Source organism: Pteronotus mesoamericanus, unplaced genomic scaffold (genome assembly GCF_021234165.1).
Source record: "Pteronotus mesoamericanus isolate MK-2021 breed Mesoamerican mustached bat unplaced genomic scaffold, CSHL_Meso_final contig_130, whole genome shotgun sequence".
NCBI classification, from domain to species: domain Eukaryota; kingdom Metazoa; phylum Chordata; class Mammalia; order Chiroptera; family Mormoopidae; genus Pteronotus; species Pteronotus mesoamericanus.
This window is the reverse complement of record NW_026555060.1, coordinates 17,369,746-17,396,071: the sequence shown is the minus strand read 5'-3', so window position 1 is coordinate 17,396,071 and position 26,326 is coordinate 17,369,746. Positions and strand designations below refer to the sequence as shown.

The following is a 26,326-nucleotide window of genomic DNA, read 5'->3' as shown; positions in this document are numbered from 1 at the left end:
TTCAAGGAAGAGAGATTAGGTTAAGTCTAGAATAACCAGAGGGGAGAATTACACTATTATAGGAGAGTAGCAATGAGTGTACTTAAGAAATGTCATTCGAATGTCTATTAATAAATTAGATTGTGGGGAAGGGTATAAGTGATAGATAAAATATAGGTGTCAGACTAGCACGTGGATGGATACTGGTACCATTAGTAGAAACAAGGAACATTGGAAGACAATTAGAAGGGCAGAAAAGACCACGAGTTTGCCAAGCAGAAGGTACCTTTGAAATAATCAAGTGGGATTGTCAGTTAAGCATCTGGAAATATAGATCTGAAGCTCAAAAAAGTAGTTTGTGCTAGACATATAAATTTAGAAGCTATTGGTACACGAAGAAAAAAAAATCAACCACAGGATGGATAAGATTGCTTAAAAAAGAAAGTATGGAGTGGTGTGTTATGAAAACCTAAATGAGTGTGAGGAGTGTAAATAATTAATGGCAGAGTACCAGAGGTGGGTAGAAAATTAGAGAGTGCAGTTTTATTCCAAGAATAAAAGAATCATCAGCAGTATCAATACTGCCACTGTTAGGTAACATAAGCACTGAAATGTATTGGCTAGATTTACTATTTATAGATAAGCACATTACATAGAAATAGAAATAATACTTTAAAAGATATATAGTTAATATCTAAATGGCCAAAAAACATATGAAAAAGAATTGAATTTCATTAATTATTGGGGAAAAACAAATTAAAGTCACAATGAGATACCACTACATACCTACCAGAATGGACAAAATAAAAATGATACTCTTTTTAATTTATGTAAAGTGAAGATTTTTAAAAGATTTTCTCTTTATAAAAAAGATAACACCAAGTGTTTACAAGGATATGGAGTAGCTAAACCACCAATGCACCAATGTATCAGAAGGAGTATAAACCTAGTACAACCATTTGAAAACTGGCAGTTTTATATAAGTGAAATTGCTATATCATAGGATATATATATACAGCAATTTCATTCCTAGGTACATACCCAACAGAAATGCATACATATGCCTATCCTAAGACAGGTACAAAAATGTTTATAGAAGCAGTGTTCATTATAGCTCCAAAATGGAAACTGCCTAAATATCCATCAACAGTAGGATGGGTAAATAAATTGAGGTACATTCATATAAATATAGTGATGAATATGAGTGAACTTCTACTCTATGCAATATGCATATTCATGAACATAATGTGAGCAAAAGAAGTGAAACAACAAGACTATATACTATATGATTCTGTGTATATGATTTTTTTTAAGAAAAAATAATTCATACTGTTAGAAGACAGAATAACAGTTGTCCCTGAGGAGAGATAATCAAGAGAGCACAAGGAAGGATTACAGGGTGCTGGTAACACTGTATTTCTTGACCTCAGTGATGATAGATTCAGTTGTGAAAATTCATCCAACTATATATCTAAGATTTTTGCATTTTTCTTTTTTTCCTCTTTTCATTGAACTTATTAGGGTGATGCTGATTAACAAAATTATACAGGTTCTGGGTGCACAATTCCACAACACATCACCTGTACACTGCATTGTGTGTTCACCACCATTTATCCCCCATACCCTCATCCACCTCCCCCCACCTCCTCCCGCAAGCAGTCACCACACTGTTGTCCATGTCCATGAGTTTCTTCTTTTTTTCTTAACCCCTCCCCCGACCCTGCCCTCGCTGACAGCTGTCAGCCTGCTCTCTCTCTCTCTGAGTCTGTCTCTATTTGCTTGTTAGCTCATTTTGCTCATTAGATTCCACATGAGTGCAATCATATGGTACTTTTCGTTCTCTGACAGCTTATTTCACTTAGCACAATGCTCTCCAGGTCCATCCATGCTGTTGCAAAGGGCAGAAGATTTCCTTCTTTTTTACAGTCAAGTAGTATTCCATTCTGTAAATGTGCCACACTTTTTTATTCACTTATCTACTGATGAGACACTTGGGCTGCTTTTAACTCTTGGCTGTTGTAAATAATGCTGCAATGAACACAGGGGTGCATATATTCTTTCAAACTAGTGTTTTGTGTTCCTTCGGATATAATCCGAGAAGTGGAATTACTCGGTCTTAAGGCAGTTCCATTTTTAATTTTTTGAAGTAACTCCATATTGCTTTCCACAGTAGTTGCACCAATCTGCATTCCCACCAACAGTGCATGAGGGTTTCCTTTTCTCTACATCCTCACCAGCACTTGCTTTCCTTGATTCATTGATGACAGCCATTCTGACAGGCATGAGGTGGTATCTCATCATGGTTTTAATTTGCATTTCTCTGCTGATTAGAGACATTGAACATCTCTTCATATGTCTATTGAGTAACTGTATGTCCTCTTTGGAGAAGTGTCTATTCAGGTCCTTGGCTCATTTTTTAATTGGACTGTTTGTTTTTTGGGGGTTGAGTTTTTAAGTTATTTATAAATCTTGGATATTTACCCCTTATCAGATGTACGATTGTGAATATATTCACACATTCAGTGGGCTGTCTTTTCATTTTGTTGATAATTTCCTTTGCTATGCAAAAATTTTGGTTTGATGTAGTCCAATTTACTTATTTTTTCTTTTGTTTCCCTTGCCTGAAGCAATGTATCAGAAAAAATTATTTCTATGAGTGCATTTTTCTGAATGTATGAATCTGTACATTTCAATAAAAACATTACTTTAGGAAACTGTATATCTCTTAAAATACTCTAGTGGATTAGAAAATAAAATATATAACCTCAAAATTTAAGCAACTCTGTTCCAAAGACAAAACTAAAATACAAAATATATTACATGCAAATTAAACAAAAACTTCTTGTTGTCCAGCTTCTGTCCATAGGACCATGTGGTCTTCCTCCCTTTGCTTATCCTGAATAAACAAAAAATAAATGAAACCTCATTTATAGCCTTCCAAGAGAAAAAACTATGTGACATGATAAAGGTATGATTTATTCTTCCTCTTTGCTCTGTGGTTAGTTTTAGACCATAAGCAGAAAGAACATTTGCATAAATTTTACCTCCCTAATGAAGGGTAGGTCTAATTTCTATGATTTAAGAAGCAAATCAGCAATTAATAAAAGAAGATCAACATCAGAGTATATACTTTGACACCGCATATCTTTCAATGCCTTTTAGTATCTCCTGAAACCAAGAATTTTAGAAAACTCTAACTTCCTCAGGGGATTTTATTACGCAATAGCTGCTTATAGACTATTTCATAATTATTATTGCTCTAGGAAGTGTTTGATACTTATTTCTGAAAAATAATCTGAAGTATATTCCTTATTTCTGAAAAATAATCTGAAGTATATTTCTTTATCATACTTGACCAAATTTTTCGTCAAATTATATATAAAAACTTGTAAGTCTATCTTAGCAGAGATCATAAAAGAAACAAGGCAAATATAAGTTATTTAAATTCTAAATTCTGTATCATCTATGTTTCAAAGAATTGGTTTGGAGAAATTATGGCAATAATTGAAGTACAATAGAAAATGATTGTGAAAGACAAGGAGAAAGTTCTTCAGTGTTATGTAGACAGATGAGTCTCACTGGGAGTCTGATGTGACCTGGGAAGCAAGGTAAAAGCACCTGGATGCTAGCAGTGTCTACAAGACTGAAGAATTTAGTAATACTGGTTCCTAGGAGGGGAGAACAAGGTAAGAAAAGGGCTATTGCAATGAACGATTTAAGAGTAATTATATGAAGCCTTACAAGATGGCATAACAGAATGGTTACCAAAGATTTTTGAGCAAGCTTTACCAAAAATATGTGTTTATTTATTTATAAGTAATATATTAGCATGACAGTACTAATATAAAATTTGGAACACAGCTGGTTCCAGGAAAAATCTTAAAGAGGTTATGAAAGGAATATATAATCAGGTTATTATCCTATCTATGTGATTATAAATCAATATATGATAATTAGGAAACAAGTTAAATAAGTATAATGTTACTGCCATCCTACCTAATAAATAAGCAATCATTAAAATTCAGTGTTCTGGAGTAAAAATAGCTTAGAACAAGGACAACAGAAATTACCAAGTCTGAAGTTCAGTAAAAAATTATTCTTGTGTATCAATATGTTCTTTTACCTTTGTAGACTACCACAGATAAAACATATGATGTGGAAAGTTGGACTAAGAACATTTGTAGCACAGAATACTTATTTAAGCAAAACCAAAAGCAAATCTGAATAAAATCAACCTAGCTTTTAACAACTGATCGTCATACAAAGTAACACATAAATGTACAACCAGGTTAAAAGCATACTATGTATTATTTCATAAAACTCCATTCCTCCTTAACACTCCCAATTACCAAGGTAATCCTAAAGGTGTACAGAACTGATTAACCTAGTTTGGTGTTACGAAGCAATCACTTATTGAAACAAAGATACTTCAAAACAGAGTAGAACGTAATGCTTGTGAATCTGGAAATGATTTTAATCATTTACCAAATCAGTTAAAAGTAGAGAAAGAAAAAAAAAAACCTACACTCCAGTATATATGGAGATTAGTTTGACAATTTATTTATACACTGGTAACATAAGGGAAAATATTTGCACTTTCATTCTTAAACTGGTTAGGGTTATTTTACTTCCCTTTATAGAATCCTACTTATTTCTGTTTTTTGTTAATTTTGTTTTGAAGCAGTAGACAGAAAAGACAGATAAGAAAAACCCAAATATATATATCTAAATTTAAAAACATTTAAGAAGATTTAAAAATGTAACTGGTAGAGTCTGACCTCACACAGGGACAGTTTCTTTGAGCTATTCTTCTGTATTAGTTGAATGTGTTTTAGTGACCTCGTTTTCCTAGAAAATCTCCAATTGGGAGGGAATGGAGAATAAAGCTGAGATAAGTGGCAAGTATTTTAAAGATGTGCTCTTAACTTGTCCTAAGCTTCTCTTGAATTTTAATTCCTAATGCACACCACACATCACCAAACACGACATGCCTGGAGTTAGAATATTGCGTATTAATCCCATTAATACTGACTTAAAGATTATTGTGATACTATATCTAAGTGCTTTTTATATTCAACATTTTGCCATTTGTTGTTTCTAAAACTATTTTCTGACATTTTTGAAAAGTAGTAAATATGGAGAACTTCAAATGTTCATAGCTATAGACTTGAACACTAAAGACTGTAAGTTGGTAAGGAAATAAGGACTGGTTAATACTACTATTTTTATTACATCCCATTTCTTTGGGTCATGACATTAGGGATATCCAAAAAATCAAACTAGTCTTCAAAATTTAAACACACTTTTACCCCAACACAGAATAGATCTATTTTTAAATTAATACTTAAAACAACAAAGCAAACCTGTGGATATTATTATTGATTAAAATCACAATTAGATCATTAGGAAACAAACTTAACTGATGAGCTAACAAAATTACAAACGATCATAATTAGTTACATTTACAGTTCCTTAACTGATAACTTAGGCTCACTTTGCTTACTGTGTGTATGTAACATACAGTTCCATGAGGCTACACTGTTTTGTAGAAAACTCTATTAATACAATCTGATTAAAAAATTTAAGTCAAATTAATTTTTTAAAAGATAAACAAGAACTTACAGTAATAAAAAAATACTCTCCTTCAAAAACCCCAGAGTAATTATATGTATGTATGTAGTAATTGTCTGCACATAATAAATCAGAAAGGGAAACTAGTATATGCAAAGGAAAGTACCTATGATCAAGAAGTCAGGAATTCAGATGAGAAAGTTTCCTTAATCCTCTCTTCAAAAGTCTTTGAACTCATGACTACTTTAAATTCAGAAGAGCGCACCAAGCAAGCTTTCTAAACGGTAAATATTAATTAAAGTAAGAAATGGGCTAGGAGGTCTATATTAATGAAAGAATATCTAAATTTAAATGTCCCTCCCACCCTCGCAACTCTTAAGTCCAGGAACAAAAACTTAGGATCAGAATTAATAGACAATAGATCCCAAATTCTTAAATTTACTGGCCAATTTCAGTTTCACTGTGTGTTTCAATTCTTATTATTCTGGAACCACATCACTCTATATAATGTTATAAAGTATGTAAATACTGTATTTGTAAGCAATTATTTAAGTGTACTCAGTTTACAGATAAACCTTGGCATATCAAGATTTTACTGTTATAAAAAGGGTTAAGTTATGACTTTTCATATCAAAACATCAGACCCATTAGTTTAAATGCAGTGTTTGTGCTAGCCTATAAGAAAATAAACTTTATGAAATAACCCTAAAAGTTATTTCATTAGGTTCTTAAAATATACATAATGCCTGTGTATTCTACATACCTAACAAAATCTATGATGAGTACTCAACTACTTAAATTATAGATCTCGATTTCAATATTTTATTAAACCAACCTACGTATCAGGTCTAGGATAAAAGTTTAAATAATAAAATATAGGTTAAAATAACATGAATTTGTGGATTTAATTCATATACATTTATTTTCATAATATAAGTTTAATACATATGTATCATTGTATGTTTTCTGTTCTCAAGTCATCCTCAGCTACATGAATTTTACTTAGCTATTAATTATATCTTTATGGTACATTTCCCAATGTTTACATTGTCATTATTTCTTACTGCTAATCATCCTCAATGTGTTACAAAATATACATTACAGGCATATATATTATAATGATATTAACAGAATATATTATTCCCTTTACAAACTTTATATACACTTTGCCTCACTAGATAACTATTATTTAGTTAACCTTGATTAATAAGTTACTAACTCATATTGAAGTTTCTTTTTTTAGATATCAACTAATTTTAAGTATTAATAATTTTGAAGATACATATACAACTATAACTTTTGCAGACGATCACACTTACATTTGAATGCAAATAAATTTGCTTCGTAAATCAGAGCTACTTCAGTTAAAAGTATTAACAAATTTTACATTTGAAAGTGAATCAAAATAAACCTTTCCCATAAAAATTACAACTATATTAATTACACTAATATGACCTTTCACTTAGTGTAATTAACCTTCATAAAAATGTAAAGGATACTGGAGACTAAATTCAGAGGGTTTGTTCATTGGTACATTTTGCTTTTTAGTTTAAAAAGTCATGGTGTTATTAGAGAAATAATCATATTTCTTCTTGTTTAATAATGAAAATTTTATGAAAAGAGGATGCATCTAGGGTTGGGGACAACCCCAAGGAATCTTTTGTATAGTACAACTTCATAAAAAGACTTTTTTTCAAAAAGCTGTGAGCTTTGGGAAAGTATTAATATTTCAATAGCTACTTAGGTAGTCTGATGATATAAGATAAAAGGAAACAAATTATTTTACTAAATATAATTTTTTAAGTAAAATAGGAATTCTTCAACACTACAATAAAAGAATAAAGGTTTTATTGAAACAAAATAACTAGAAAGCCAAATTGTTTTTCTACCTACTGCATAATCAGATTTTAGATAGTACTGAAAGCTATTCAACATCAATGTAAAATCAAATGTTGAACACAAGTGAAAATATAATAGTCAAACATATATGTCTGTGGGATACAGAGCTTCCCGGCTACATTGTAAGACTTGACAAATGTAACCTGTATCATCAGGGGGTGTTAATAGCAGTAGCAGTGTCAGTGGTGCTTTTTATGGTATAGTCATAAAATATTTTGACAAATCCAAAGATTTTTAATTAAGTACTATAATAAATGGTACAGATTTCCTTGAGCTTATTTTATTTTCAACATATCGTTTAATAAAAATCTGTTAACTAGACTACATTTCAGGAAAATCTACCTTACAAAAAGAAAGAAGAGAAACTTAGTTGTCCTTTTCTATTTGATTAAATTACTTTGTCTAATTGATAAATGACTTTTATTTTTAATTATATTTATAGTATTAATGCCAAACTTGAGTAAAAATAAAACTGTAAGTGTTAAGTCAACAAAAATGCTTTATTGCAGGTTTTGGTGCTAATACCGACAAAGTAATCTAAATAAACTTTAAATACTAGAGATGATGCTACCTAACACCAACTAAAAAGAAGACAAAGCAACTCAGCAACCTCAGGTAAAACAGAGGATTTTTCCTCCACCAAATTAAAGATAGTTTTAGACTTGTTTGTACCTAACAACAGCTGCATGCTTCAGTCTTTTTCGCTACTAAAAAAGGTTTAACATATAAAATTAACTAGATATATAACCAATTTCTTCATAGGGCAAATGCCTCAGAGAAATGGAGAATGTTTCAGTTCCCCTTTGTCAAGAGAGATTCCTCAAATTACAATTGAAGTTGAAACTTACCCATAATGATTTACTGATTTACTGATTTATTGATTTATTGATTTATTGAGAAAGCGGAAGGGAGGAGGAGAGGAAGAGAAACATTGACATGGGAGAGAAACATCAATCTGTTGCCTCTCACACCCCCCCAACTGGGCATGTGGCTGAAAACTCAGGCGTGTGCCCTGACCGGGAATCAAACAGGTGGCCTTTTGGTTTGCCCGACCCACTGAGCCACACCAGCCAGGGCATTACTATAATGATTTTAAATAAATTTACTTAATTAGTAACTACTATTACAAAGGCACTGTTCATAGATAGTCACAGAAGCATAATTTTGTTTATTTGCAATATGCTTGTTCCTGAGAAACAGCATATCCAAGTCCATTTTATTATGAAATTGAAAGCTAATTTAATGCAATTATTATTGGTTTAGGAGGATTTAGTAATAAAAGGAGACACTTGAAAAATTATGAACTGTTAAAAAAGGAGAAAAATGGAATTTAAAACAAAAATAAAACCCAACAAAATGAAAAAAAACAAACAAAAACAAAACAAAAGTTACGAGAGATGTTGCTGGAATGTATTCCCTTCTTACCAGAGTCCCAGAACTTACTGAGATAAAAAATAAAGCAAAACATGACCTTCTGGGAAATTGCTACTCCTGAGGTGGATTAACAATCAAATCATGCTGCAAATTTAGCTGACTTCATATACAACCTGAAGTGAATTCACTTAGCCAAAAAGAAAATCAGCTGTGGCTAACACTATCATTAAATGTAATTATAAAAAGTTACTGGCAATTACTCTGTTTCGGGGAGCTTTATGTCTCCATAGAGAATAAGTAAAAATTTTATTCAAGAAACTAAAGTAAAACCACTGCAAACCATTTTTCATGCTTCTTAAATATGATTCTCCAGTTATACATTCTTTCAACATAAAACAATTATTATCTCATGTCAATATAAAACCAAATATTACTGGTGGTTTCTCGCTAACATTTTGAGTGACAAAAAAATACCAGTTATAAACCAATAACACATACTTATTGATATGCTTTATAAGACATGAAAATTAACCCACGTAATGGTGTACTAGTAGAAAGGTAAAAAAAACTTCTCGCATTTTCTTGTTATTCTAAAAAGAGGTAGAAACTAAAATCAACAGTATTCTGAGAACATCTGTTTTTCTCCCCTAATAAAAATGACCACCTCACTTTGATATGGAGTAATAATGGACTCTAATTGACTATAAAAGAAAAGCATTTCTGGTGACAGTAAGAGTACTACTTAAAGAACACCTATATTCTTTAAAAGAATATTTGACATAAAGTTTCCTAAATGTTGGTTAATTTAATTTTAATTTTCACTGATAGATGCAACAATAGAGACAACAGTGAGAAACACAAATAATTACTTTAAGAAACTGGGGAATTGAATAGGAAAAATATGCATATTCTCTTACATCAAACATTATATGAAAAGAGGCATAAGAATTAACAATATAGACGGTCATGTTTAATGATCATGCAATAGTGATTTTAAGCACCTGATTTCTTATTAATAAAATGTCTTAGCTTGTTAGAGATGCAAGTTCATTCTCATACTGGTTATGAACACTTGGCTAATACTTTTAACATAGTTTCAACACATGTTAACGAAACAGAAATTTAAGATACTAAATAACTAGTTTTCAAATTATTGGTGGACTTGGTGAATTAATCTCCCCAATTACAACTGACATAAATTCATCATTAAGTATTATTTTTTTTAAATCCATTTTTGGTTCAATATATTATGTAAAACAATATAAAGCATGTATTTGGAAGGATACAGTAAATGTACTCCCTTAAAAAGTACTGAAGCTCCATCTAGAGGCTTTCCCCCCTATTACTGTCACTTGCAATATAAGTAATGTCACCTAGAAATGTGAATAATATTAAAATGTCAGATTTCTTTTGTATGTGCCCTTTTGTTATTCATAATAAGTTCTTTCCCTAACCTTCTTTGGGTAGCTCCAGCTCCATCACTGCCATCATGTGGTAAAAAACTAAAACTGAACTTAAAAAAAAAAAAAAGGGAAGGAAGACAAAAAAAAATTGATGTTCTCTATACCACTTAGACACCATCTTTTTTTTTTGGTACAAGAAATGGGTCTTTTTCTTGTGCCATTTATTATGTTAGTCAAATTATAGAGAAATAAATTTGCGCACTATTTCTAGAAAACAGCAACACCATTGTGAATCTGATTTTTTATTAATACTTTTATATTTGCAAGGTATATAAAAACATTTTGAATTAAATTATTATTTAGTTTAGTTATACATTTAATATAAGGACAGTTCATTAATTACTTCACTGATAGATGCAACAATAGAGACAACAGTGAGAAACACAAATAATTACTTAAGATTAATTTTATAGTACCTTGAAACACTTATTAAAAGAAGAAACAAAACCATAATGTGAACAAATTAAGTATCTTCTGTTACCTCTAAAAATAACCTCAATTTTAATAAACTGAACACTCATTATACTCTCAGGTGTAGTCATAGCAATGACTCTCCAAAATGTCTTCATCAACCTATGAATGGAGAAAGGTCAGAATAAGAATTTTTAAGGCTGTTGAGAGCAAAAGAAAAAAAATTTAACAATGAGGAAACAAGTCTGGAATTCAATTCAAGTCAAAATTACTTAATGTCTTTCCTTTTCGTTAGGAACACGTACTTCCTGACTTATGTTACAGGAGTTAGGAATTTTCAAGGAAACAAAAACTACAACTACAGAACGTGGGGAGAAGACTATTGACAGACTGTCTCAGTTCAAGGGATGCTGCTCTGTGAGATGCATCGCTGTTCACCACATGTATTTTAAATAAAGAATTTATGTATGAAATAGTATATAGGAATATAGTTAACATAATAAGTCACATAGTCTGTTAATAAGTCACATAATTTGGGGGAAATTCAAATTATGGGACTAATGAGAATTTCAGAATGCTCTGAATTTATTCTTTTGATAAGTTTTTATTTTTACTGAGACACTTGTTTACAAATCAGAGAGAAATTGAAAACTTTGTAACTTTGATTGCGGTATGAAGTCCATGTTAATTTGACAACAACAAAACAATAACTGCCAACACTTACTGAGTTCCTAACTTAGAAGCCAGGCACTATTCATTTTGAATGTTTAAATAAACAGTCTCTCGACAATCTATAACATAGGTACTATTAATATTATACAGGTAAGGAAACTGAAGCGCAGAGGTTACATAACCACCCACAGTCACGCATTAAGTAATAGGGCTGAGACGTTGAACATAAGCAATTAACCACTCTCATACAAGGCAGGTTTTCTCAACCTTGGCACTACTGACATTTTGGACCAGATAATTCTTTACTGGGGATGGGATGGGGGAGGGAGCATTAGTCGATGCACTGTAGGATGTTTAGCATCACCCCTGAACTCTACACTACATGCCATTAGCATCACCCCACCCCACCCCAAGTTGTAATAAGCAAAAATATCTCCAGACATTCCTGAATTTCTGTTGTTACACTGCAAAAACAAATGATGATGAATTTATCTGAAATTAATTTTCCCCAATTTTTAATTTATCACAATTCAGAAATTTAACAAAGCTATTATAAAGTAATAATCTGGGGATGACATGTTATATAATTAAAAACCATAATATGAGGGACAAACTTCATAATGCAATGTTTGTGTAGGTAAGGAGGAAAACAATAGGCAATCATGGAAATATAAAAGAGATAGGTAAGTTTCAAAGAAATTTATAAAATTAGTTACCTCTGGCAAATGGAACTGGGGATAGAGTATAAGAATATCACTTTTTACTTTCTGTATTTTTGTACTGTATTAACTTTTCAAACAACATATTGGTTTTTTTAGAATCCAAATTTTAGAGAAATTTTTTTCTTTCTGACATCAGTATTTTAGTTATGCTCATTAACTAAGCTGTTTTCACTGGTTTTCCCGTATTTTCCCTGAGACATGCTATGATAGGAAATATACCAAATTCATGATAAAAATAATTGTGTCCAATTAGACAAAAATATTAATTAGCTAAGTAACCATGGGTTTGAAAGCCTGCAAACGGAATAATAATTAAGTGGATACTAGAGGTATATACATATTTTCAAGAGTGTTGCTTAAAGATGTGTGTAAAATAGGTGTAATTTTTTCTTTTTAAACAATTCTTACTTATTTAAATTCTCTGCAATAACTTTAACCATATACATTTTGACAATCCACAATTATAGCAAGGTTTCTTTTCAACTGCTTCTAATTATTCAGAAATCCTTTAAAGCAGAGGGAAAAGGGCTCCTCTATTAACTTTAAATACTCTAATTGTCCTCTTTATTTCGTTTCCTCCATTTTCTACTTGTTTTTACTGTTGTAAATTTAATTGTACACATTACATTGTATCCTCTTTTTTCAGACAATTTTTACTGTTGTAAATTTAATTGTACACATTACATTGTATCCTCTTTTTTCAGACAATATATGTAACAACTTTCCATTTTGTTTCATGAATTTAATAAAGTGATATGTATGATGTTTGTTCAGTGTTTATGACAATAGTTTCATTTAGTTAATTTAGTGTAATCTACTTATTCTCTGTTGATTCTTGCAGTGATTTTGTGCTGTTATCAACTTGGCAGTTAAATATTATTTTATAATTTGTACCTTCTCTATCCTCACTTCTTTAATTTAGGATCTGATCTTTTTTCTTTTCAGTTGTTTAGCCTCTTAATACTTTACTTTCTATTAGCTATACAATTAACACATAAATATACACATCCTCTTATGAAAATTTTTAAAAAACAGGGCAAAACATTCCTGCTCAAGCCCCACGACCCCAACAGAAATAACTATAGCTATCAGTTTGGTGAATACACTTCTAGACCTCTTTTTTTTTTTTTTTAATGCATTTTCCTTCATATGTGTACATATAAAAATGTTCTATTTTATGTTATAGTATCATTAAGCAAATTACATTCCTTGTATTAAATGACTTCAGAATTAATGCCTGCTTCTCTACATTCACATATTTCTTTGTCAGGCTTTATTGTAATATTTGCATACAAGATATGCTACTTAACACTAGTTTTAGCAAGAATTTGGCTTATTATGGGAAACATTTAATTGTGAATACCATTGTAAAATAATGTAAAACACTATTTAACATATAAAATATAAAAATGGGAACCTAAAACTAAAACCATAATTGGATTAAAAAGTTTAACCAAAATATTCTACGTATAATATTAAAACATTAATCAGAATGATAAAAAGAAATAAGGGTTTTATTTTCTCTCTGGTGCACTCTTATTTTATAATACCTTTATTGAAGCATAATTTACAAACCATAAAAGTCACCTGTTTTAAGTGTGAAAGGTTTTTTAATAAATTTATAAAGTGGTGCACAATACTATCACAATCCAATTTTTGAATAGTTCCAACATCCCAGAAAAGTCTCTTACACCCCTCTCCATTGATGTACCTTTTCTGGACATTCATAATAAAAAAGATAAGTTTTTCTGATATATTTGTGTCATATTTAGCAGCAAAAATTTGGGGGAGCTTATGCACTAAGATTTTGCTGTTGAAGTTCTTTCTAAAGGTTATTAACATGCTTTTCCCATTTGGTAAGGACAATATGAATATACGTGAACTCTTTTTCCTTCTTTCCCTTCCTTCCTTTCTTCCTTTCTTTCCTCCTTTTGCCAGTTTTCACTCTTGTATTTACTGATCATCACTCTCAACAGACCACAGTTTTTCAGTATAGTAGACATGGAGGTATAAGAAATGGGCCTTTGTATATTGACCCTATTACATTCCTAACAGTTTAATGAAAAAAACAAAAATCCAACATATGAATGTACCATCCTTAAGATATTTTAGTTTCTCCTAAATGTGAAATGCATTTTTAACAAGTGATAAGGAATCCATTTAACACAGGTCTTCTAAAATTTGGAATTCTACCTCCAAATAGAATTATATCTTTAAAAAGAATTCAATCTCCAAAAACGTTCTATTATCACTCTTGATTCCACTTGCACTCACATTTCACATACAATTCATTAGCAAATCCTGATGGTTCCATTATCAAGAGAATGCCCAGAATCTGAACACCTCCATCCTTACCACAATGGTGCAAGCCATCATGCTTTTTTGCTTGGAGAATTACAGTCTCCTAACACATCTCCTGACTTCAGGCCTTGCCTGGCTACTTCCCTCAACAATCTATTTTCAGCACAGCAGGCAGGCTAAACAAAAAACAGATCCAGTCAAAAACCTCAAGCAACTTTCCATTTCACTCAGGTCAAAAGTCAAAGCCTTTAGAAGTTATCTAAGAATTACAATTAATATCGTAAGCTAATAACCTAATTTAACTTATAACAATCTATGTAAGCACTAAGAAATAACAAAAAAAGAAATTAAAAAAACAAAAAAGGGAATAAAATGGGATGCTACAAAGCGATCAACTAAATACAAAAACAGGCAGTAATAGAGAAATTGAGAAACAAAAACATATAAGATACAGAAAACAAACTGTATCAAAGGACAACCACAGAATGGGGAAAATGTCTGCAAATCATATATCTGATAAGGGGTTATTATTCAGAATACATAAGAACTAGTAAAACAACAATAAAAAGACAAACAATCCTGTTAAAAAATGAGCAAGAGACTTGAACAGACATTTCTCCAAAGATATATAAATGGCCAATAAGTACAAAATGCTCAGCATCATTAATAATGAGAAAAACATAAACCAAAATCATAATAGATACTACCTCAGAACTACTCAAATGGCTATAATTTTGAAGAATGAACAATAGTTCATGGACAACAGTGTGGTGATTGCTGATGGGGAGAGGATTATAAGGGGACTAAAAGGTAATGTAAAAAAACCATAAGGATTAAATTATAAAGAAAACATAAAAATAGCAAGTATAGACAAGGATGTAAAGAAATTAGAATCCTTCCACATTGCTGGTGAGAAAGTAAAATGGTGCAGCCACTATGGAAAACATTATGACAGCTCCTTAAAAGTTAAGCATCGTATTATATGATCAGAAATTCTACTTCTCAGTATACACTTTAAAAAATTGAGCTGCTCTTGGTTGGGGCCTTCCCGAACCTAAGGCAGGAAGATGATGGCTGTGAAGATGACAAAACAGTCACTGGAGTCAATCAACTCTAGGCTCCAACTTGTTACAAAAAGTGGAAAGTATGTGCTGGGGTACAAGCCGACTCTGAAGATGATCAGACAAGGCAAACAAAAACTAGCCATCCTCATAAGCAGCGGTCCAGCCTTGAGGAAATCTGAAATAGAGAACTATGCCGTGTTGGCCAGGACAGGGGTCCAGCACACTGTAGCAATAGTGCTGAACTGAGCACAGAATGTGGAAAATACTACAGAGTATGAACACTGGCTGTCAGGGATCCAGGTGATCTTTCTCTTTTTTAATTTTAAAGTTTTTATTTATTTGTTTGTTTATTTATTTATTTTTAGAGAGAGGGAAGAGAGGGAGAGAAACATCGATTGGTTGTCTTTGGCACACCCGCAGTGGGGGCCTGGCTCACAACCCAGGCATGTACTCTGACTGGGAATCAAACCGGTGACCTTTTGGTTTGCAGGGTGACACTCAATCCACTGAGCCACACCAGCCAGGGCTGACCCACATGATTCTGCTATCATCAGAAGCATGCCAGAAGAACAAACTGGTGAGAAGTAAATCATGCAAAATTTTACTTTAATAAAACTGGCCAGGGCTTTGTTTTAAAAAAGTAAAAGCAGGAACTCAAATATTTATGTACCAATATCCATAGCAGCATTACTCACTATAGCCAAAAGGTGGAAACAATCCCAGTTCATCAACAGAGGCAATGAGGTATATATACGAGGTCTGTCTGGAGAAAGTACAACCATTGTTAATATAACAAGAACAGTTTGTGTGACATGATATAACCTGGAAGCCAAGGAGAGTGGACTAGAATGTGCATGTGTGAACAATGAAAACTTCACTGTACTAGTCAGTGGAAGTGGTAGACGCCGTTGACTGAGCCTGTGTACTGTGTGGCTGTCACATTCAAAAGGACTGAGTGACTAAAGCAACAAATCGCCATCAAATTTTGTGTTAAGCTTGAACATTCCTCTGCAGAAACTATTTGGATGGTTCAGAAAGCCATAGCTATGGGCAACCGGTGGCAGGCAGCTTCATCCCCAAAATGTGCCTGCTCATGCATCATGTCTCATGCAGAGTGTTTTAGCAAAAGATCAAATCACCCAGGTGATTCAGCCAGCCCCTCTACAGCCCAGATTTGGTGCCCTGCGACTTCTGGCTTTTCCCTAAACTAAAATCACCTTTGAAAGGGAAGAGATTTCAGACCATTGATGAGATTCAGGAAAGTACAATGGGACAGCTGATGGCAACTGGGAGAACTGTGTGAGGTCCCACGGTGCCTACTTTCAAGGGGGCTGAGGTGTCGCCCTATGTACAATGTTTCTTGTATCTTGTATCTTCAATAGATGTCTAAATTTTTCATATTACATGGCTGGATACCTTCCAGACAGACCTTGTATGTAATGAAATTACTGAGACTTAAAAAGGAAAGAAATTCTGACACATTACAACATGGATGAACCTTAAAAACATTAGGCTAAGTATGATTCTATCTGTATGAGTTACCTGGAATAGGCAAATCCACAGAGACAGAAAATAGGTTAGAGGTTACCAGGGCTGGGGCGAAGGAGAGATGAGAAGTTATGGCTTAATGGGTCAGAGTTTGAATTTGAGATGATAAAGTAATTTTGGAAATAGATGGTGGTTAGGGTTGTACAACATTGTGTGTATTTAATTGTCACTGACTTACACACTTAAAAATGGTTTAAATAGCAAACTTTTTGTTATACATATTTTACCATACTTTTTTAAAAAGCCAAAGTCCTTATAATCAAATTAAAACCTCTGAGGTCCTTAAAATGGCCATCAGTCTCAGTATCTCTCTGATCTTATCTCCAGCCACTTTTCCTATGGTTTTTCCCACATTCATGGCTCCTTGATGTTCCTTAAAAAATGGGGCAAGTCCTGCTCAGAGCATTTGCATTTGCTAATTCCACTGCCTGAAATAATCTTCCCCCTCATCTTCATGGCTCACATCCTTTCTCCTTTGGGTCTATTTCAAATATCCCCTTTCAACAATGGGCTTCCCAGGCTACCCGACCTGAAACTACAACCTCTCCTCCAACACTTCCTATCCATCTTCTCTGATTTATTTTTCTCCAGGGCATTTATACTATCTGGAATAATATATGTTTCACTTATTTATTGTCATTCTCTTCCACCAGAATGTAAATACCCTAAGGGCAGGAATTTTGTCTGTTTTGGTCAATGCGGTGTCTCTAAAATAGTGCCAGGCACATAATAAGCAGTCAATAAGTCACTGCTGGATAAATAAATAGTGAGTTATTCTAATCACCAGTATAAGACTATTGATCAATTACTACAACTTGCCACTTCATAAACCTTCCTCAGAATTGAAGAGGGCCCTAATTTTACTCTTAAGTCTATTCTATCCATCTAGGCTGCAATTAAAGCTGGCTACTTTATTACTTTTTTAAAAAGTTCGCTATGCTTAGTTTTTGCCATGGCATTTTTTACAGTATCTCTCAGATATTTTTAACAGCCTCACTGAAGTATAATTTGCATATAATTCATTTATTTTAAATGTAAAATTCAATAAATTTATCCAGTAGTGCAACCATTACCACAATCCAGTTTTAGAATACCATAGCCAAAGTTCCCTCATTCTTTGTCAATCCCTACTCTGACCCCCCATCTCAAGGCAAGCACCAACTTACTTTGTGTCTCTTTGGTTTTACCTTCTCTAGAAATTTCCTATAATAGAATCATTCAATATGTAGTCTTATGTATCTGGTTTCATTCACTTGGTACAATGTTTTGAAGTTAATCCATGTTGTTATGTGTATCAGTCATTCATTCTCTCTCTCTCTCTCTCTCTCTCTCTCTCTCTCTCTCTCTCTCTCTCTCTCTCTGGATTGCTGAGCAGTATTCCAACCTTATCATATTTCGAGTACTTTCTTACTTTCTTGCACTAGCGCCCCAGCCCTGGAATCAATCATTTCTCCAGGTAGCCTTGGTTTTTAATTTACTTATTGAGTTTTTATTTCAACTTTCTTTTTTTTTTAAATATAAAAACAAATTAGTTCTTTTCAATTTGTCTGGCTATTTTTTAAAGGGCATAGTTAGGATACAGGCTAAGTTCCTGTAACAAAGAGATCCTAAAATACAGTTGCTTAAATAAGACAGAAGATTGTTTCCTTCTCATGTAATAGTCTAGAAATAAGCAGTGCATAGCTGGAGGGGCAACTCAACACAGACTTCAATCTCTGTGTCTAAATTCTGCTGTCTGGAGTTTTCATCAACTATCAGCACACGAGAAATAGTCACATGGAACCACACAGGCATACCTCCTTAAGGCAAGCCACAGAAGTGACACATATAACTTCTCTTAATAACCCACTGCTTAAACATTAGTATAGACAACACAAGCTTCAAGGGAAGTTGGTAATGTAGTTTATGGTTGGCTGCCATCTACGACCTAGGAAATCTTGAAGGATCACTAGCACAAGAGATTCTTATGCCAGTTATAGACCAGTTTAAATTAAATTCCCCACTGGAGGTTTTGTCCTATGTGGGTAACACAACCTGGACCACAAACTTTCATGAAGACTCACTTACTGTTACAAAATCTCAGGGGAGATGTTTTTGTCTCTACTGAGCATCAGGTTGGGATTTATTGACACTATGAGCAATGTTAACTTTTATGGCAGCTGAGCAATGTACTTAATTTTTTCTTGATATTTTACTCAGTATTTTAGTTGTTTCAATAGAGAGGATCATTCAGAATCATTCTCCCACACTATAAACCATATAGACTACACACTCTTTCAAACTGTGCAAGGTGTTGATAACTTAAAGAATGATCAAAAATCAAAACAAAAGTTACAAAATATGCCAATAGCTTTAAACTTTTATTCTTACAATGGTTGCAAAATGTATCATTTCAAAATCTACAAATTAACACCATCAATTACCTTCTAAACAATCAAAAGGTTAAAAATAATTTAGTCTCAAGTTTCCAAATGACCCATGACATATAATACCATCCTTTAATTATAAATACATAATATTTTAATAGTTTTATTTGTACCAATAACAAAAGTTCAATTAGAAAAATTTCCAGGAGTTTCACTCAGCCATTTGCTAAATCAGTATCTTTTCCTTTCTAACAGTTACTGCAGTACTCCTTTCAAAGTAAAGAAATACACAGTAAAAGAACACACCGGAAACTCAATAAAAGTACATTCTTATGAAAACTAACATAGTCAACATTTCCTAAGCGTATATTTTACACACATCATAATATTGAACCCAAAGACTACCTTATAAGGTAAGGGGCTGCTTCCCTCACAGATCACTAAGGTTTCGAGAGCTTACATTACTTACCCAAGATCATACAATTAGTGTTTGAGCAACCCAGCTCTTACACAATGCTTTTAGCCACTATGCTTTAAAATGAACATTTTCTCCATGCTTTAAGCTCTTTAAATTCAGAGGCATCCTAAAATTGTTGGTATATTGCAACTACCATTGCAGTAACACTAACTGATAAAAATGAGGTAGCTGTCATTCCCTGTGCAAGCACAAACCGCAACTTGCGGAATTTAAGTTGGAAGAGATGATACTGGAGCGTTCTTAAACAACAAAGAACCAAAAATTATGAGAGAGGATGAAAGTGAGGGAAATCAGACATATTCAGCAACATTTCCAAAGTGGGTATCAAAAATAGGTTAGTTCCACATAATTGCAAATTCTTGATTCTTTATAGAAATGCAGCACAGAGAAAGACTCCATGTGGAAAAACTGAACATTATGACTGAGTCATAAAGTGATTCAAAAAGAGTTGGATTCTGAATATAAAGAAATCCCTTAACCAATTTATTTTCCATGTATTTTCAATTTCAGGTATGTGCAAAAGTTATAAATAATAAACCTCTATGTCTTATGAATTATGATACAGTTATTTTGATAAATATAAACATTCTAAATAGTAAAAAGCTTTGGCAGTATGTTCTCCATTTAAGCAATATGTAAAATAATGGTACAACATGCCATGACAGCAAAAACAGTGTTTACTATATAATTCACTATAGGATACCTTAATACTGAGCTGCAGATATGACATCAGAGATATCATCAACCCTTCCCTTAACTCCATCTTCTGACTAAAAGCTTATGCATTATGTAGGACAAAAATCTCAAGATTAACCCCTGTCACAGCATTGGCACTTTCCCAATTTTTGCAGGTTCATAAATTATGTTTTTCTGCTGAGTTTCCAATAAACTCAGTTCCTGATTTTCTTTATGTCCTAACCTATATATTCAATATAATTTGCAAGACTTGGGGTGAGAAGTAAAAATATTTTAGGCAATTAAGTTACTTCCTTAAATTATCACTGTTACTGTTAATATTTTAAACAAATTCTTTTTTAATTATATTTTATTGATTATGCAGTTGCAGTTGTCCTGATTCTTCCCCCTTTGCTGGCCTCCACCTGGCACCCCACACTCTCTACACAATCCCCCCACCATGCTCATGTCCATGGGTCATGTGTGTTAGTTCTTTGGCTACTCCATTTCCTATGCTGTACTTTGCATTCCCATGGCTATTCTGTAACTACCTATTTGTATTTCTTAAACACCTCACCTCTTCACCCATTCTCCCCCAGCCCCCTCTCATGTGGCAACCATCAAAATGCTCTCTGTATCCATGATTCTGTCTCTGTTTTTCTTGCTTGTTTAGTTTGTTTTTGAGATTCAGTGGTTGATAGGTACATATTCATTGTCATTTTATTGTTCATAGTTGTGATCTTCTTTTTCTTAAGTAAGGCCCTTTAAAGTTCTTATAGTAATGGTTTTGTGGGTATGAACTCCTTTAGTTTTTTCTTGTCTGGGAGGCTCTTTATCTGCCCTTCAATTCTAAATAACAGCTTTGCTAGGTAGAGCAATCTTGGCTGTAGGTCCCTGCTTTTCATGACTTTGAATATTTCTTGCCATTCCCTTCTAGCCTGCAAGGTTCCTCTTCAGAAATCAGCCAACAGTCTTATGGAAACTCCCCTGTAGGTAACTAACTGCTTCTCTCTTGCTGCTTTTAAGAGTCTCTCTTTATTGTTAATCTTTGGCATTTTAATTATGATGCATCTTGGAGTGGGCCTCTTTGCATCCATCTTGTTTGGGATTCTCTGTGCTTCCTGGATTTGCAAGTCTATTTCCTTCACCAAATTAGGGAAGTTTTCTTTCATTATTTTTTCAAATAGATTTCCAATTTCTTCTTCTTTCTCTTCTCCTTCTGGTACCCCAACGATGCGAATGTTTGACCTCTTGAAGTTGTCCCAGAGGCTGCTCATCCTATCCTCATTTATTTTGGATTCTTTTTTCTTCTTCTTGTTCTGATTGGTTGTTTTTTGCTACCTTATGTTCCACATAATTGATTTGATTCTTACCTTCATCCACTCTACTGTTATTTCCCTATAAATTGTTCTTTATTTCAATTAGTGCATCCTTCATTTCTGACTAAATCTTTATTATGCTGTTGAGGTCCTCACTAAGTTCCTTGAGCATCCTTATAACCAATGTTTTGAACTCTGCATCTGGTAGATTGCTTATCTCCATTTCATTGAGCTCTTTTTCTGGAGTTTTGATCTGTTTTTTCATTTGGGCCATGTTTCTTGGTCTCCTTGTTTTGCCAGCCTCTCTTTGTTTCTATGTATTAGGTAGAGGTGCTTTGACTCAGTGTCTTGGTAGTGTGGCCTAATGTAGTAAGTATCCTGTAAGGTCCAGTGACACAGCCTCCTCTATCACCCAAGCTGGGTACTCGAGTTATGCCCTTCATGCAGACTGAATACACTCTCCTCTTGCAGGTGAGCCTCGGTTGTGGTTGGCTGATCCATGGGAGGGATTTTCCTAGGCCAGTTACAAGGATTGGCTGCATCCACTTAGCACCATCCTCTGCCCTCTATGGAGGATCAGCTGTGCAGGGACAGGGTTGTGGTACTCCAACATCTGTAGCTGTCCACTGGGTGCACTGGCACTGGTGTTTCCTGGGTGGTACAGGCCAAGATCAGCCCCCACTTGTGTTTGGCCTGGGACCTATGCTGGATTTGATTCCCAGAAAAAGCCAAGCTGTGAATCTAGGCTGGCTGCTGCTAGTCACTGAGGCCAGCCAGTGTTTGATAGGATTTAGGAAGTTGTGAAGCTGAGCCGAGACCAGCCATTCATATAGGAAAGCAGCTTGGGTGCGCCTGTAAGTTGGGTGGGACAAAGTCCTTTGAGATCTCAAAGACAGGTCAAATAGTATTAGCCAGGTTGATGGAGTCTCAGATATGGTGCCAGTTTCCCAGCTCTGTGGGGGGAGTGTTTAGAAAAGGGACAATAGCCTCTGGTTGCCTTATGCCAGACACTTCAGTTTCTACCTTTATACACTGGTGCCTTTCAAGCTGCTACCCTGGTGCTCGAGCTCAGAGGGAGTAAGTCTGAGTCGTTGAGTACATGAGTCTGTGAGTCTGTGTATGGGTTTTTTTTTGAGAACTGTTTGGGACTCCAAAAGTTTCTTCCACCAACTCAATCCCTGCTGGTTTTGCATCCAGAAGTTGTGGGAACTTACCTTCCTGGCACTGGAACCCTGGGCTGAAAGGCTTGGTGTAGGGCCGGGACTCCTTGGTCCTGAGATATCCATCCCTAATTTTTATCCACCACACATCGGTGAGAGACCAGCCCGTTCCCCATCTGCGCCCCTCCTACCAGTCTGGATGGATGTAGTTTATTTAATTCCATAGTTGTCAGACTTCCATTCAACTCGATTTCTGATGGTTCTGAGTGATGGCTGTTCTATATTTTAGTTGTAATATCGATGTGGTTGTGCAAAGAGGTGAGCCATGTTTGCCTTTGCTGCCCTCTTAACTGGAAGTTTACTTTAAACAATTTCATTGCTTTCTACTAGCATCTCTCTCTATTCAACATTTTGATGTTTTTAATTTTATTGATTGGGCATATTTTTTTACAAATACAAAGTAAAAATATATATCATTGAAAGTTATATTAATTTAATGTAATTTTGTACTATCAAATACAAATGAACCAAAAATTGTAAATTAGGTAAATTCTCTTTTCTTGGCCCTCTAAATTTTATTATTCTGACACTAAATTATCTAATAAATCAGTAGTCTCCTCTGATACTAAGTTATTTAAAGGAGATCAGTACAAGAAAACAAAAAAAAACTGCATTTCAAAGAGTATTAATATATAAGGGTTTTTTTTAATGAAAAATGCAAAAGGAGCACTGGATCCAGGAAGCAAATAGAGGCAGGAAATTCTCAGTTATAAGACAGGCTAATAAACATTTTTAAATAAAGGATTTGAAATTTATTAAGATGGAAAAAGTGCTAACAATCTTCTTCAAATATTTGTTCCTGTCCTTCCAAGGAAAAACATAATGAATATTTTTGCTTGTAGATCTTGACAGATTCCTTCCCATGTCAGCATCTCTATCTAAATTTGACAGATCAAAGATGTATTTTCAAACATGAACCACAATGGGAAGTAGGCTTAAGTTTATATCTACTGTGCTGCTTCTACAAAAAAATTCCTTAAATTATTTTCTCAGGTATAATTACTACTGTCATTGATTAGAGTAGAAAGAAAAGAAGAAATGATCAGTCTAAGAGTTAGGAATCTTATACTCAGTATTTTTAGAGAGCTTTTCCTAATCATACTCTCATTTTCCTATATTGCTAATCTCTCATATACATTTTATATTATAATAAAATTTTGAAATGTAGCTCAAAACTTTTATTCTTAATGGTATTCCATACAAATCAGGATAAGTAATTTAGTTTACCCTGACATGACTTTGGCCACAAAAGTATATGTACTATCTGTCCAAATATACACAAGGCATAATACCTTTTATTTTATAATTTAGAGATATTTTGAAAATCAAGACCTTCTAGTGAATGTTTTCTTTTAAAGATTAGATGTGGCTCATCAATTGTTTAATATAACTAGGAATGAAATAACTAATTTATTTGAATTTTTTTATGCCAAAAAATGATTTGCTTATTTTAATAATATATTTCACTTTTAGAAGTCAAAATCATTTCAAAGGTTTAGATCTTGTCCTTTTCTTTCCTATATGTTTATAATGATCAACTTGCTTAAGAAATATTTTGAAGGCCTATGAGAAATCAAAGAGAAAAAGGACAACTGGAAATAGAATTTGAAGTTTTGCGTAAGTAGTAGTATCATCAAAAATTGAAATAAGAAAAACACAAACATATTTTTCAAAAGCTCCTTCTTTTGAGAAACTAAGATTACTGTGTACTTTAAAAAAATTTTTTGATAATTTGTCATGACTGATTTCTGTCCATGTCAGGAACTCCTCTGAAATTTGTTTGCAAAATACCTTGAACTGAGAGTTCAACAGCATAATTCAAATTACTTCTGTTATAATTAACCACTAAAACTAAAGAGTAAATGGTACAAATCAGTATGTGCTTATGATCTCCTTTTCCTTTATCTCCTTTATTTTATATGCATCTGCATAACATTGAGTACTCCACTCTGCTGGAGTTGTTTACTGATTCAAAGTATGACATAGTCTTTGTTTTGCTTTCAAGGAAATTTTTGTAATATACAATATCAATGAATTACTGGAAAATGAATTTGAAAAAAAGAACAAAATATAACCTCAAATTTTGTTATTAAATAGGCACAACGTCTCTGCCAAATTGCTATAAAAATTTCTAAATGCTTTTAAGTTTTGTATTTTTATACCATGCAAACAAGAAAGCAATTTGAAAACCAACATCAGTTTACACACCACACTATGAGAAGCACTATATCAGACCAACAAATAATTAACAGAGTTAATTAGAAATTAGTGGTTAAAGTGTTATTCAAGTGTTAAGTATTCCCTAAGTTTGCTGGTTAAGAGTTTATATTTATCATTCTGAACAACCACAGGCCCAGCAGAGGGAGCCACAAGCTGTGAATTGCCACTGGTGTTCAGGGCCAGTCACAGGCAGGGTTTGACTTAGGTCTGTATCAGAGTCTTGCATATCTACCAATTACATAGAAACAAACACAAAGAGGCAGACAAAATGGAGAAACAAAGAAACAGGCCCCAAAAGCAAGAACAAGAGAATTCTCCAGAAGAAGAACTAGATAAAATGGAGGTAAGCAATTTATCAGATAGAGAGTTTAGAGTAATGATTATAAGGATACCCAACAGTATGAAAAAAGACATAATCATAAAAAAGGACCAGTCAAAAATAAAGAATGCAGTATCTGAAATAAATAATATATTGGAAGGGATAAACAGTAGGTTTGATGAAGCAGAGGATCACATAAGTGATTTGGAAGACAAAGTAGAAAAAAAACACCCAAGCATAGAAAAAATATTTTTTTTTTTTTAATGAGGAGAGCTTAAGAAAACTTAGGGGCAACCTGAAGCATAACAACATCGCTTCATGGAAATACCAGAAGGAGAAGAAAGCGAGCAAGGGATTGAGAACCTATCTGAAGAAATAATGACTGAAAACTTCACCAGTCTGGTGAAGGAAAAAGACACACAAGTCCAGGAAGCTCAGAGAGTCCCAAACAAGTTGGACCCAAAGATGCCTACACTGACACACATTATAATTAAAATGACAAAGCTTAAAGACAAGAAGAGAATCCTAAAAGCCACAGGAGAAAAGCAGGTAGTTATACGCAAAGGAGCACCAATTAGTCTGCCATCTGTTTCTCAACAGAAATATTTCAGGCCAGAAGAGAATGAAATATTCAAGATGAAAATCAAGGACCTACAACCAAGGGCACTTTACCCAGCAAGGCTATAATTTAAAAATTGAAGGAGAAACAGGAGTTTCTCTGACAA

At 33.5% G+C, this 26,326-nt stretch overlaps 1 protein-coding gene and 1 pseudogene across 1 annotated transcript in view; one reads left to right on the top strand and one right to left on the bottom strand.

Moving 5' to 3' along the window:
• The window catches only part of DNAJC1 (DnaJ heat shock protein family (Hsp40) member C1), a 249,879-nt gene that overhangs the window by 185,465 nt on the left and 38,088 nt on the right, over nt 1-26,326 (bottom strand). The gene's annotated exons all lie outside the window — the stretch shown is intronic.
• LOC129086335 (60S ribosomal protein L30-like) lies at nt 15,438-16,044 on the top strand (annotated as a pseudogene).